General features: G+C 44.9%; 1 long non-coding RNA gene across 1 annotated transcript in view; it reads left to right on the top strand.

Annotated features, from left to right (window-relative positions):
* LOC146775939 (uncharacterized) overlaps positions 1 to 8,470 on the top strand; it is a 31,462-nt gene extending 22,992 nt beyond the window's left edge. Inside the window, exons 3-4 of the long non-coding RNA XR_014972218.1 lie at positions 4,670 to 4,715; positions 8,125 to 8,470. This is a non-coding gene — a long non-coding RNA (uncharacterized LOC146775939). The remainder of the gene's footprint in view (positions 1 to 4,669; positions 4,716 to 8,124) is intronic.
* Positions 8,471 to 12,391: the final 3,921 nt, after the last annotated feature.

Raw genomic sequence — 12,391 nt, 5'->3', positions numbered from 1 at the left:
ACTGCCCATAGCAGTGGCGTAGCAAGGGGGCCGGGGCCGGCAAACGCAGGATTTGTTCACAAGGACCCCCACTGTTACAGCCGGCAAAAGGCCTAGCTATGCCACTGGCCTATGGGCTGCCAGCTGAGCGTGGAGAGTAGACCGAGCTACTTATAGGACCCTCCTGTGCAGTGGGTAGAACCTGGGGTACTGCGTATAGAGCTGAGAGTTTAGCCCCAGCATATCCTGTGCCTTCAGGAATGCCCTGCACCAAAGGTCTTTCCAGTGCTTGCAGCACATCTTGGCTCTATGGGTTTGCACACCTACTACATTGCACATTCTCATGTGCTGCCAGATTTCCATGCATGCTGCTTTATGGAGTTGAATAAGAGGTCCGCCACAGAGTTCATGATATTTTGGGAGCCTCCCATATTCCCAATTACCTCCCATTCTTCCGATTGAAAACTAGGGGGGCTCTCTTCCCGTGCCTCAGCCCTTTGGGGGTTTCTGGAATAGAAGCAGCAGTATGATGGAGGATTATTTGGTGGTTCTCGAATGGCTCAGGAATGGTTCATTTCCTGGTCCAGTCTGTCCAGACCAGGAATGATCAAATCTGCAAACTCCTGATCTAGTAATTCTGGGCCTGGTGACACTGAACCCTTTTCCAGGCTGCAGGCACTGCAAACAACTGCACACCCTGGCTCATACCTGCCCCTACACTCTTCCACCCAAACATTCTATCTTTCTAAACTCACCACTAGTCCAGCTGACGCTTTCCACCTGCTCTGAGGGGTTCAAAAATGTTAACGGTTTTCTCCCCGGAATCCGAAAAACTACAAGGAAAAGGTTCTAGTATTACAAGTTTGAGGCAGTTATTCCCCATTATGGGGAGACAAGTCTAAAATGCTTTAATTTGATGAGGGACTACCAACTTAAGTCGTAGATTCGCACCCTCCAGTGAGCCAGCACCAAAACAGACACTTCTAATGAGGGAAAATAGATTTCCCGCCATCTCTTGCAGATCATACTCTAAATACATCCTGCTGACTTCATGAAAACTTCTGCGCTGAAGGTTTTAGGATGCCCACAGCTAAAAAAAATTGGATTTCATAAAAATTTCTAACTCTGTTCATTACAGCAAACTCCCAACCCCAACCCAACCCAACCATCTGCACTTCTGGTTCAGTCTAACATTGGCCCCGAAATCTGTAAATTTTCTGCCCTTTCCTCAGATTTGCATTAATTTCCATTCCTTGGTTAATGTTTAGATACCTTTATATTTTAATGTAAGAAATGTAAGGCTATTTAAATCGGGGTTTCCTTATTACATTTTTCACAAGCATTTTTTTTATATTAATCTAGCAAATTTTATGTCATGGCTTTTATTAATTAATCGTTTTACTGTTTTACTTTTTCAATTCATCATTGCATCGTGAGCATCTCTCTAAGGTTAAGGGCCATACCTAAGTTTTCATAGAGGGATATCAGAGACAGGATTTCCCCTGAGCCAGCTCAGCAGGTTTAGGGTTTGCCACTGGTGCAGTGGCCCCTTCCTCCCTGAAGGTGCTTCACCACCAAAGCAGGAGCAGTTTCAGAAAGATCAAGCAAAGCCGGCTGGTAGGAGATTCCATGATGGCCGAGAGGCTGATCAGCATTTCTTTTTATTTTCCAAAGATAAATCCCAAAATTTGTTATTTATTTTGGGAAAATGTAAAATCAATATCCCTGATGTCCTCTTTTCTCCCAGCATTTGGAAGATATTGCTAGTTTTTTCCTGCTGCACATAGTGGTCCCACACGGGCAAAAATGCACAGGACATGGCCAAGGCCATCTTGGCAACATTATAGGCCCCCGGGCAAAGCAGTGCACTGGACCCTGTCAACACAACCACTCCCAGGAATAAAAATGTTTAATGGAAAATTAGTGTTAAATTATGGTCTGCATGGGACCCCTATCCTCGTGGGGCTCCCAGGCAACTGCCCGGCGTGCCCATGCGTGAAGATGGCACTGGACTTGGTGTTGGAAGTGTGTGCCCTAAATAGGGTTGGCTTACCAGCCAGAGGACCAGCAGCTGTGAGGGTGTTTCTGACTGCAGATCCAGCTGTGGTTCTGGCATTAAAAAAACAAATATTCCCTGAAGTTAAAGAGCAGGGGAACTGAGAGAAGGGTGAACAGGATATCCACCAATTGTAGGCAGCTGCCCTTTTACTACCCAGCTAATAATAGACCACACTGTTAATCCAGTCCTCATAGTGAGCTGTAGAAGATGCAGCTGCAAAAGGAGGACACACTGCACAATAAATTACCTTTACCTGGGTATCACAATTCTTCCTGTTATTATTGCCACATGCCCATACATTGTTTGGAATTGTAAGTAGATGTTATGAGTTAAATACCATCTGCACATGAACATGATAGATCTTGATTCACAGAATCAGTATCTGCTGATATTTATGGATACTAGTGGAACACTTAACTATAGAAAATCCACAAGATGGCATGATTGTCATCAGTCATGACTATGAGAAGGGATAGGAAGATGAGCGTTCCCAGAAGAGGGCCAGGGAAGTGCATACCTGTCAACTCACACGGTACCACAGTGTGACACACAAGTTCATCTACCTTCACACGGTCTTCAGGTGAGGAGCCAATATCACGATGTGGCACAAGAGGGGAGCTGGAAACCCCTTCAAAGAGTGGGTTTTCAGCTACTGTTTGGAGGCCCTGCACAGACCGTGTCAATTATGGGGTGGGACAGTGAAACCTCCACAGGTGATCAGTGACAGGCTTTGAACCTTTATTATTATTTTTGTGTGTGTGTGTGTGGCGGTGTTGAGGTGAATAGAAGGGCCTCAGCACTCAGCTTCACCCTGCAAGACCCCGCTCCTCCTCGCACACAGTTACACTTTTGCAGAAGTTGGCAGGCCTGGAAGTGGCCATTGTGAACATTACGGATGCTCAGAAAGTCAGAGGTTTGTGGAGTATAGAGGAAGTAAATGCTTCCATGAAGAGTAACAAATGAAAAAGCTGAGTGGGGAATTGTGGGATTGCAAATTTTCCCAACCCTAAAACTTTGAATGGTCTTCCTGCTGACAATCCACAAGACTACAAATAAAGGAGGTATGAGTTTGACTGGGAATCTAATATTTGTGTAGTTTTCCATACACACTCTGTAGGATTTTGATATTGTGCATGATATTTGACATCTTGAACTTGAACCTCTGTCACACAGGAAGACAATGAAGGCATATTTGGGGTATGAGATGTGCTTTTGCCTCCTGATTTGTATTGTTTGTAGTTTCAGGATTTGCAGTTATGGGAGATAAGCATAGCCACTATTGTATTAGTCCAACCTTGAGACTGAGACTATTACATAAAGTAAATATAGCCAGTATCATGGAGTAAACATACTATGTTATCTGTGTATAGCATAGTCATGGCTTGTATGTTGTCAAATCATATTCTGTTCATCAGTAAGTTATTGTGGATCAGAACGCATATGGCTCTATCTCCAGGGTGAACAGCATAGAAGACGTTGGACAACCCTTGCTTGTACCGAATGTAAAGATCAATCTCGAAGACAGGAGCTTACTAGCCCTAAGTTCTGTAGACAGTGTCTGACCTATTATCAAAATCTGCTTAACGAAAAAAAGAACAAAGTTGAACATGGCCATAGCTTTCTTGGCATCTAGAGAAAGTGCAAATGATATCGCGAAGACGGCCTGGTCTAGATGGATAAGAACTGGTAAAACTGATTCTAAGCAGGTGCAAAGTTTTGGAGTAAATCTTTTCATCAACTCTTAAAATTGCAGTGGACCTGTAGGAAGCACAAAGTATGGAATCTGTATCATTTTTCAAGATCAATGAAATTAGAATGTTGTCCATAGAAAAAAAAAAAACACTTGTCTCAAGGAAGGAATCAAGCGTTGTTCCTTGGCACCATTTAAACCAGGAGTACTTGTGGTGGGCTACAACGAGCTACCCATGCCAATATCAGAATTCGGCGGGCAGATCTCCATCAGGGAGTTTGGCAGAGTAACAGTACTCAGGGAAGCCCCTGAAGATGCCACACACCCCCGTGGCTCGCCTGCAGCAGGCGGTGACTCAGAAGTGGGCAACAGAGCTCTTCTTCTTGGACAGCACTGCACTAGGTTAGACATACACACCAGGCAGAAGTGCAGGTGGTCACTGTTGAGGAGCACCACAGCCTTTTAGTTTCCAACTCGTCCCCAGACACCTTTCGGATTAGTAGATCCTGGAGCCATCCAGTTAGGGAATTAAATCTGGCAGAAAAAGGTGGAGAGCTCACAGCAGGCTCATCCTCAGTGAGTTTGGAGGTCCTCTTCAGTTGTGATACCTAAGATTCATAAAAGTCAAACAGCACATGAAGTCCCTCTCCATTCAGGGAGAGAATCAAGTAGTCTCTCTTCTCCCCCATGAAAGGCTATTTCGCAAAAATGGAAGAGGACTCACTAGACTATCTGGGCCACCCATGCTCACATTTACACGTTTAGATCATGGTCTGAGCCCTACATCTGCGTATTGTTCTGAGCAGCTTTTCCCAGCTGCTTCTACTTCTGTGACCATCTGTGCTTCCCTTGCTCTGTCTTGCATGAACACATCTTTGTTTGTTCCCTGATATTTGCCTAGTCTACCGTGATATGTATTTAATGTTCCTTTTGTGTTTTAGGCATTCTGAGCTCCTGTCTGAAGTACATGACCTGTTTGCTCTGCTGGTAATTACAACTACTACTTCTTGTCTTTTGTGTAAACATTGCACTTTGCACCTTCATCAGATGTGCCCAGCTTTGTTTCATGAGGCCTAAAACCGTCAAATGATGCACTTATGCACAATAATTCTGCATAAGGAGCATTGACACAGTCAGTGGTTATTTTGAAAATCATGCATGGCTCCGGCACTCCTGGACAACCTTTGGAAAAATCGTGTCACTAATCAGGGCCGGCTTTCGTGCTAGTGGTGCCCGGTGCCACAGTCTACTTTGGCACCTCAATCAATGAGCTCCTTTTCCATGAATTCTTTCACTACCACTCTCCAACAGTGCACCTCATCTCTCCATAGCCTCTCTATGACATACATTTCATGTTTTTATAGTGCTATTTATAGTTCACTCACACTCAGTTCTGTGATCCCCATGGTACACATTCTTTGCAGCAGGCACATTAATCCCCCGCACTACTTTATGATGAGTCAAAACTGCCGCTAGATAAAATTCCGATCTGTCACCAATAGGAACATTAATCACCAGAGTTATCTTGACATTTTTATTGTTGCCTGACACCAATAGGTATTTTTAAACACAGCGCCCTCCACCAAAGACAGTGCCGGGTGCGACTGCCCCAGTCGTACCGCCCTAATATTTCTTAGTTACTTAATTTCCTCTGTACGTTACAGCCATTAGTGGATCACCTTTCACATAAGGCAATACGCATTTTTAACCTTTTTTAGTGGTTTGGGGTATTGTTAAACTTGTAAAAAGAATCAGTGCACATGCACAACGTTTTTCTTATGAGCTCACCAACGGGACTGCTGCTTACTCTGTTTCCCAAATACCAAGGCTGTCTTATTTTGATTCCGCATCATGCTATTTCTTCCACCACCCTGCATGGAATTCCTGTCTCTTTATTTCACTATTGGGGGGGGGGGTGCTTTTTCATCCTTACTTCCTCTCTCTGTAACTGTTTCTCTATCTTTCTTTTGCTTCATCTTTCTCCCATTCCTGTCTTTCTCTCTCTCTTGCTCAAAAGTCCCCAAAAATAAGAATTGGTGACCACTACCTGCAACCACCAGCACAAATTAAGCACTGGCTTTTGGTTCTTCTTCCTAATCACCTGCATCAGAGAATGGATATCTGTAATAGATGCTAGGGCTATACAAACAACATATTGGTCATAATGTTACTGATAATATGGAGCCCATTTCCTTTGATAGTGTCTGATCTCGTTATCTGGACACCTGGATGCCTAGTAAAATGGCCGCAGGTCTCTAGAGCTCCATGCGGCTTCGTGCCAATTTAAAGGAACGGGACCAAAGAACCCGTCCCTACCGGACCCTCTCCTGCTGCATGTATGTCAGAGGTCAGTCGCTGACAAAATAGGCCTGTACGTATTTTCCTTCTATGTGGCGGATGTTTGCACTCCATTTCCTCATTACCTCTTCACCATCCTTTGATGAGGCTGGAGGCAAGATGGCGGCACGGGCCCACACTGCTCTATGTGTGGTGGGCCTGTGAGTTGCACAGAGCTCCAAAAGAAATCTTCTCCCGCAGTCGAAGGCCCAGGGGCTCCTGCAGTATGACCCGAGACCTGGAGTGAGTCTTTAAAGCTGCGGCGCGGAGGGACCCAGTGGCGGAGAGCGGCAAAGACATCGGCTGGGCACTGGAGCTTCCCCAGAGGGCTTGCCGCAGTGAGTGCACATACGCCTCTATAACATTTGAAAGGGGGCGCTGACCCCTAGCCCTTGAGGCGGTCGAGACCGGAGAAGGACTGGGGCCCTTTCTGAGGCCTGACTGCTCTGTTGGGCACATCACGGGGCAAGATGTCTACAAACTAGCTTGATTCTCCCCACCCCCGTGCAGCGCGAGATCTACTTCCAGACTACCGCACGCCCCTTCACCCACCACCACCCGGCCTTCTACCCCTACGGCCAGCACCAGCTCTGGGATCCATCCAGGCCCAAGAACGCCATCAGTGAGTGCACCTGCACCCTGATGGCATGGCTGAACGAGCAACACAAGAACTATAGCAATGGCGAGAAGATCATGCTCTGTAAATATGTAATGTATATTTGTCCAAACCTAATTGCTTCAACTTTCCTTAAAATGAAATCTTGAGTGAATTTGCCACTTGTATATTTGTAACTCTAACCACTAGTATCTGTAGTAGACTTATGTACTTACTACCATTCTTATGTGAATTTAGAGTTTATCTGTTTGTATCTTTTATGTAATTCATGTACTCTGAATGCCTATTGTAAAGCACTCTGACATCTTTGGGTATAGTTCATGCAATATAAATAAAATATATATAATATATAATATAAATAAATAAATCTCCATGTATGCGTATTCCTCTTCCTGGAAGCCCTTCCTCTGTTGCTACCAGTATCGATTCCTGCATGAGCATTGTTATGTCCAGGGCAGAGCCTGGGAACTTCCTCTGTCATTTGTACACACACCTTTTGTAACTGAAAGAATGCAATGATAGGGTCTGATGGTAAGGCAATTCTTTTTTAATGGGAGTTCCAAACTTTTTCACTCAATGGTACATTTAACTTTAAGGATTTTTTCTAGAGGCAGTTGCAATCAATTGAGATCCAATTCTATTGAACTGTTGCCATAAATTCAATAGAAGGCTGAGGTCGGCAAATCATGTGGTAACTGTGTTAGTTAATGGTCAGTGCCTTATACCTGCTCCACTTCACACGACTTCACACCCACAAAGAGAAAGTTATCAACATGCATCAATTTGCACACAACCAGACCAGGTTGCCTTAGTTTGGTTTGGGTTCAGGGATGTCACACACTCTAACCTAATGCTTAGGTGTGCTCCTCGTCCCCCCTGTATTAAAAAAGAAAACCACTCAATCTCGCTCCTTCTCAGGAAGCGCGCCAACCATCTGGAATGCCCTCCCCAAGGAATTGCGTTGTAAGCCCCCCAACATCGACTTTAAAAAAGAACTCAAATTGCACCTTCTCAGCAAATACTGGGGTCCTTAATCTGGCATCTGACCCCTCACTCTGCCTCCCCTATACTTATACCCTTCCCCACTTCTCTTCCCCTACTTGGTGCCCCACGCCTACTCTTATCTAATTATGCCTCACCCGCAGTCCAGCACAGAACCCTTTTTTCTCCTTCTGTCACTCCCTATGTAAACGTATCTGTTATTGTTGTTTCAATGTTTGGAGACATCCGTGGAGTGCCTTTTCATGTATATTGCCCTCGGCTCATTTCAGTTTGATGGGGATAACATATGGAAATTAGATTGTAAATAGGCAGACTAGAAGGGGCTGTTGAACAATGAAATTGATATGATGTTTTTGATTTTGGGGAATGTGATTGAATTATTGATTTTCTAAAAATACATAGGGATCTATATTGATTTGTGTACTTATCCTTTTTTTTCAGCCCTGATGGCGTCCAAGTGAGGACGAAACGCGTAGGTTGACGATTGGATATTGTTATATTTGGCTGACGACTGGATACCGTTATATTTTGGAGCTATGATTTTCCTTTGAATTAATAAATGGAAAACACATATGAAATGAGTTTGCCTATGGATTTAATTCTCGAAAAACAATAATTGATTGGATACCATAGTGGATACATGGACGCTGCTTTCCATTTGTAGAATTCATTTTTGAGGACTGCGTCTTTGGTGGCGGGACCTGGGAGAGTGAAGCGTCATTCATATAGGACTGCATGATTTGTTAAAACAAGACTTTGAATTGCTCACCTGTGCGCATGGTTGTTGTGCCCCCATTGCCTACAGAAAAGAGACATCATTTCAGTTTGATTTTACTTGCTTTTATGATCTGCTATTGAACATTCCTTTCTTTGTCCTGTAATCTTGTTTTTGCACATGTGAAGCGCTCCGATACCCCCGGGTGTAGCCAGCGCTATATAAAACCTTTCAAATAAATAAATAAATACCTCTGTTCAGTAAACACTGAAACCCCCAGGGTTTTTAATGTCCTACAAAAGAAAATCAGAAAAACAGGAGCTGTCTAGGCAGAGGTAGTATGTTCTGTGAAAAAAAGTAAATACAAGTGGAAGAATTCTTTATGCACTGGATTCTGCATGTCTCAATATTTGCCAGAATGTTTCCCCAAGTACATTTCTGCAGGTTTAACCTGAACAGTTGTTTGCACCAGAATCAAAATATTAGGGCCTTGATTACTAGATTGGTGGTAAATGTAGGAAAGTAGTATCTGCTTCTTATGGTTACCCCCACTTCTTGATGATGTCACACTGTTTTTGGACTAGTCTGACTGGGATCCTGCTATTCAGGAGCCCAGTCTATCTGCTTTTTCCCTTAAACTGATATGCATGTACTTTAGGTACACTCCAGATTGGATTCTGGGGTACCCTTATCAGTCCCAAGTATATGGTACACAATGTACCCAGGGCATAGGTACCCCAGAGGCCTCCCATGGGCTGAAGCATGTATTGTGCCACCCCTGAGAGGCCATCCAAATTGACACGACAAGCCTGCTACAGCAGATTGTGTAAGCTGGTGCTTGCATCACTTACTTAAGATACAGGTTCACTATATCTATCTATATCACTACACTTAAATACCTATTAGTCACCCCAATGGCAGGCCTTAACAATCCTGAAGGCAGTGTGCTGGGTTTTACATGAGAGGGTGCCCCTGCATAAGCAGAGCTCTTCTGCAGCCTTCAGAGACCATTCTCCAGGGTTGTCTGTGATACTGCCAGACATATATGTTTCAGAGCATTATAACCTTGCGGTAAATGCTAACTTTAAAACGGCTGCTTAGAAACATATCGTGTTTGGTGTCAAACACCTTGGAATCATACCTCCACACCAGTAACTGGTGTGGGAGGTCTGATTCCACCCTTCCAAAGGGACATATGTGGGTAACCGGTCTACCCGGTACCAGCTTTCTCGACCTGGGCAGCACAAAATGGATGCTGTAAGCCACAGACACAATTCTGCTCTCCTGCTGCTGAGCCAAGCCCGAGCAGAGGAAGGCATGACAATAGGCATCCTGTCACAGGGAGGTGTGACCACCTCCCAGACAGGGTTTAGTGTATTGGGCCTGGGTGGGTGCACTCTGAGCGTGCCAGAAAGTCTGCACTGGGGGTACATTTGGTGTCCCTGTGCATAGTCCAGCTCCAACCAGTTCTGGGAGCCATTTCCTCCTGCTCTGGTGCAAAACTGGGCAAAGGACATGGGTGTAGCCATCCCTCTGTTCTGCCCCTCCCCTAGGAGGATCCACAGAATCTTTCCAACCCATTCCCATGGGTATAAAGTGGGTTACCTGACTACAGGACTTTAGATTTTACCTGGACAAGATTCTGTTAAGAAACCAAGTACTTCGACTGCCGGCACGACGCTGGACGACTGAAGAATCTTCCTTGGAGTAAAGGAGTTACTCCCCTGCAAAAGCAGGCACCTAAAAGCATCTGACCGGTTTGCTTCTCCCGAGCTCCTGAGGACTCCGAAGATTTCAGCAACACAGGAGGTGGGTTCCCGAAGGTCCCTGAGGTTGATCTGCCCTCTCAGCTAATCTGAGACCAGCATCCCTCGTGGGGACCGTGCAACCCGAACCCCTGTGCACTGCATACATTTTCAGTTACATATGCTTAATGACAGTTCCCGAGCTTGTGCATTGGACTCCGTGTAGTCCTGACCCAGAGCAGTATTGCACTGAAGATTTCTGGCCTCCACTCCACGAGTGTCCTGTGGGCTGATACTTTGCAAACTTGCTTGAGGTCTCCTCTCGGTCCCTGGTCCGTTGGCCTGTGGGTCCTGGTGAGGGTCACCTTGTTGGTTCTTGGGCTTACCTGGTTGCTTCAGATGTGCCCTGACTCTCCATTGCTTGGAGAGTCCCCTGGACCTTGCTGGTCCACACCGTAACCTGTTTCCCCTGACCGCGTGGGATACATTTGCTAAGGCTTGTTGGTGCTCCAGCCGGACATCGACCCTTCAGCACTTGCCATCCTTTGTGGGACAGCTCACCTCAGTACTCTGGTCATCCTAGATGTCTCCTGGTCCCCGTGGCTGCAGAGTCAAGCAACCCTTCTTCACTCCTGAAGCACTCAATATTGGTGGGCATTCGACTACCGAGCCCCTGGTCACATGAAGTGACCCAGACTCTGTCCCTTCTACTTTCAGGTTCTTCTCACCTCGAATCCAGGCTTGGATTCCACCAGACATTCTTCGCCCTCCTGGTAGCAGGTCTTCTTTGCAGCTCTCCATTGAAAACGACGAAGGTTTCCGACACCACTTCACCACTATGCACCCGGCTCCTCTGGGATAGGTAACACGGATACTTTGGTACTCACTGGTGGGTTGGCCTTAGAACTTCCTAAGTTCCAAAGGGTTTGCTCAAAGTCCTCTTAGAAGTGTCCTTAACTTGTAATTTGCCAACCGCGACTTTCCCATAGATTTGTACGGAGCACGCGTCTGTGTTTCTTCACTGCACCGTCCTCCGTGGGCTCCCTGTGCCACTCCTCTGGGGGGTTCCTTGGGGTCCCAGCGATTCTACGTGCTCTAGGCACTGTATCTAGTTAAGTCGTTGTTGTTATACCATTTTTTTAGTATTATGGTTCGGTCCCCCCCTGGAGCCAGCTGTGTATTTTGCTATTTACGAATGTTCTATTGATTCAGTAGTGTGTGCTTTGTGCCCTAGTCTCGTAGAGAGTGTTATATTAATAAATACATATTTTTATATAAACACTGTGTGGTTCGCCTTTCATTTAGTCATTTAGGAGGTGATATTCTGGTAAAACAAGCTGCTTTACATTCCTTCAAGATTAAGCCTGAAGTCTGCTCTCCATTGCTACCACTAGGATAGCTTTCAATAAGGTTATCTTTGACCTCATACATTATAAGGGTCATGTGGACTGGTACTGGGTGCCCACTTTAATTAGTGGACAGCATATACCAGGCCACCTTCTCACAGTAAAAAACACCAAACTTGCACATAGGTTACATTCCAATACCATAGGGTTCAGTAAATAGCACAAGTTAAATAATGATGATTATGAGTTTTTACCATGCACTGTGAACTCAGCATTTAGCCTATGTGTTAAAAACAGAATGTGTGTTATTTAATGCATGTGGTAAATACTCAGGCATTGATTACAAGTGGAGGTTTGAACAAGGAGCAGAATTTCAAGTTGTTTGACAATGATCACACCCTCAGAATTTCCTTCCAGCATATTCCGGCAGGTCAAACCTGCCCAAATTTATCGGTGGAAAAGGCCCATAAAAACGGCATAACATGCAGAATTTGATGTGTTAAATACCGATTTGCATGTTATGCTTCGTTTTAAAGGCTACAACTTGTAATAGGCAATAATGATTGCTCCTTTTAAATTCTGATCCCTGTGGTACCGGAATTTAAATTGTGCAATAATTATTGCCTTCTCAACATTGCCCTTGTAATATGGACCTAAAGGTGCTATTTAGCTCATGTGGAAAATGCTGCACCCAATAAATAGCACATACACAAAACATCAGGAAGTGGTCATATTCAGGCATTAGAAGTACCTGGAGTGAGGAAAGTTATCCCTAGAGAACAGAAACAGCCAGAGGACCACACAGGAGGACTTTAGAACACCCAAAAGAACACTAACAACTCCCTCTTGTGTAGGAGCATGCCACTATTCAAGCGCCTTGAAAAAAGACAAACAGAATCCAC

The sequence above is a fragment of the Triturus cristatus genome, chromosome 12 (genome assembly GCF_964204655.1).
Source record: "Triturus cristatus chromosome 12, aTriCri1.1, whole genome shotgun sequence".
NCBI lineage: Eukaryota > Metazoa > Chordata > Amphibia > Caudata > Salamandridae > Triturus > Triturus cristatus.
Note: the sequence above shows the minus strand (reverse complement) of the source record. Positions and strands in the feature narration are given on the sequence as shown.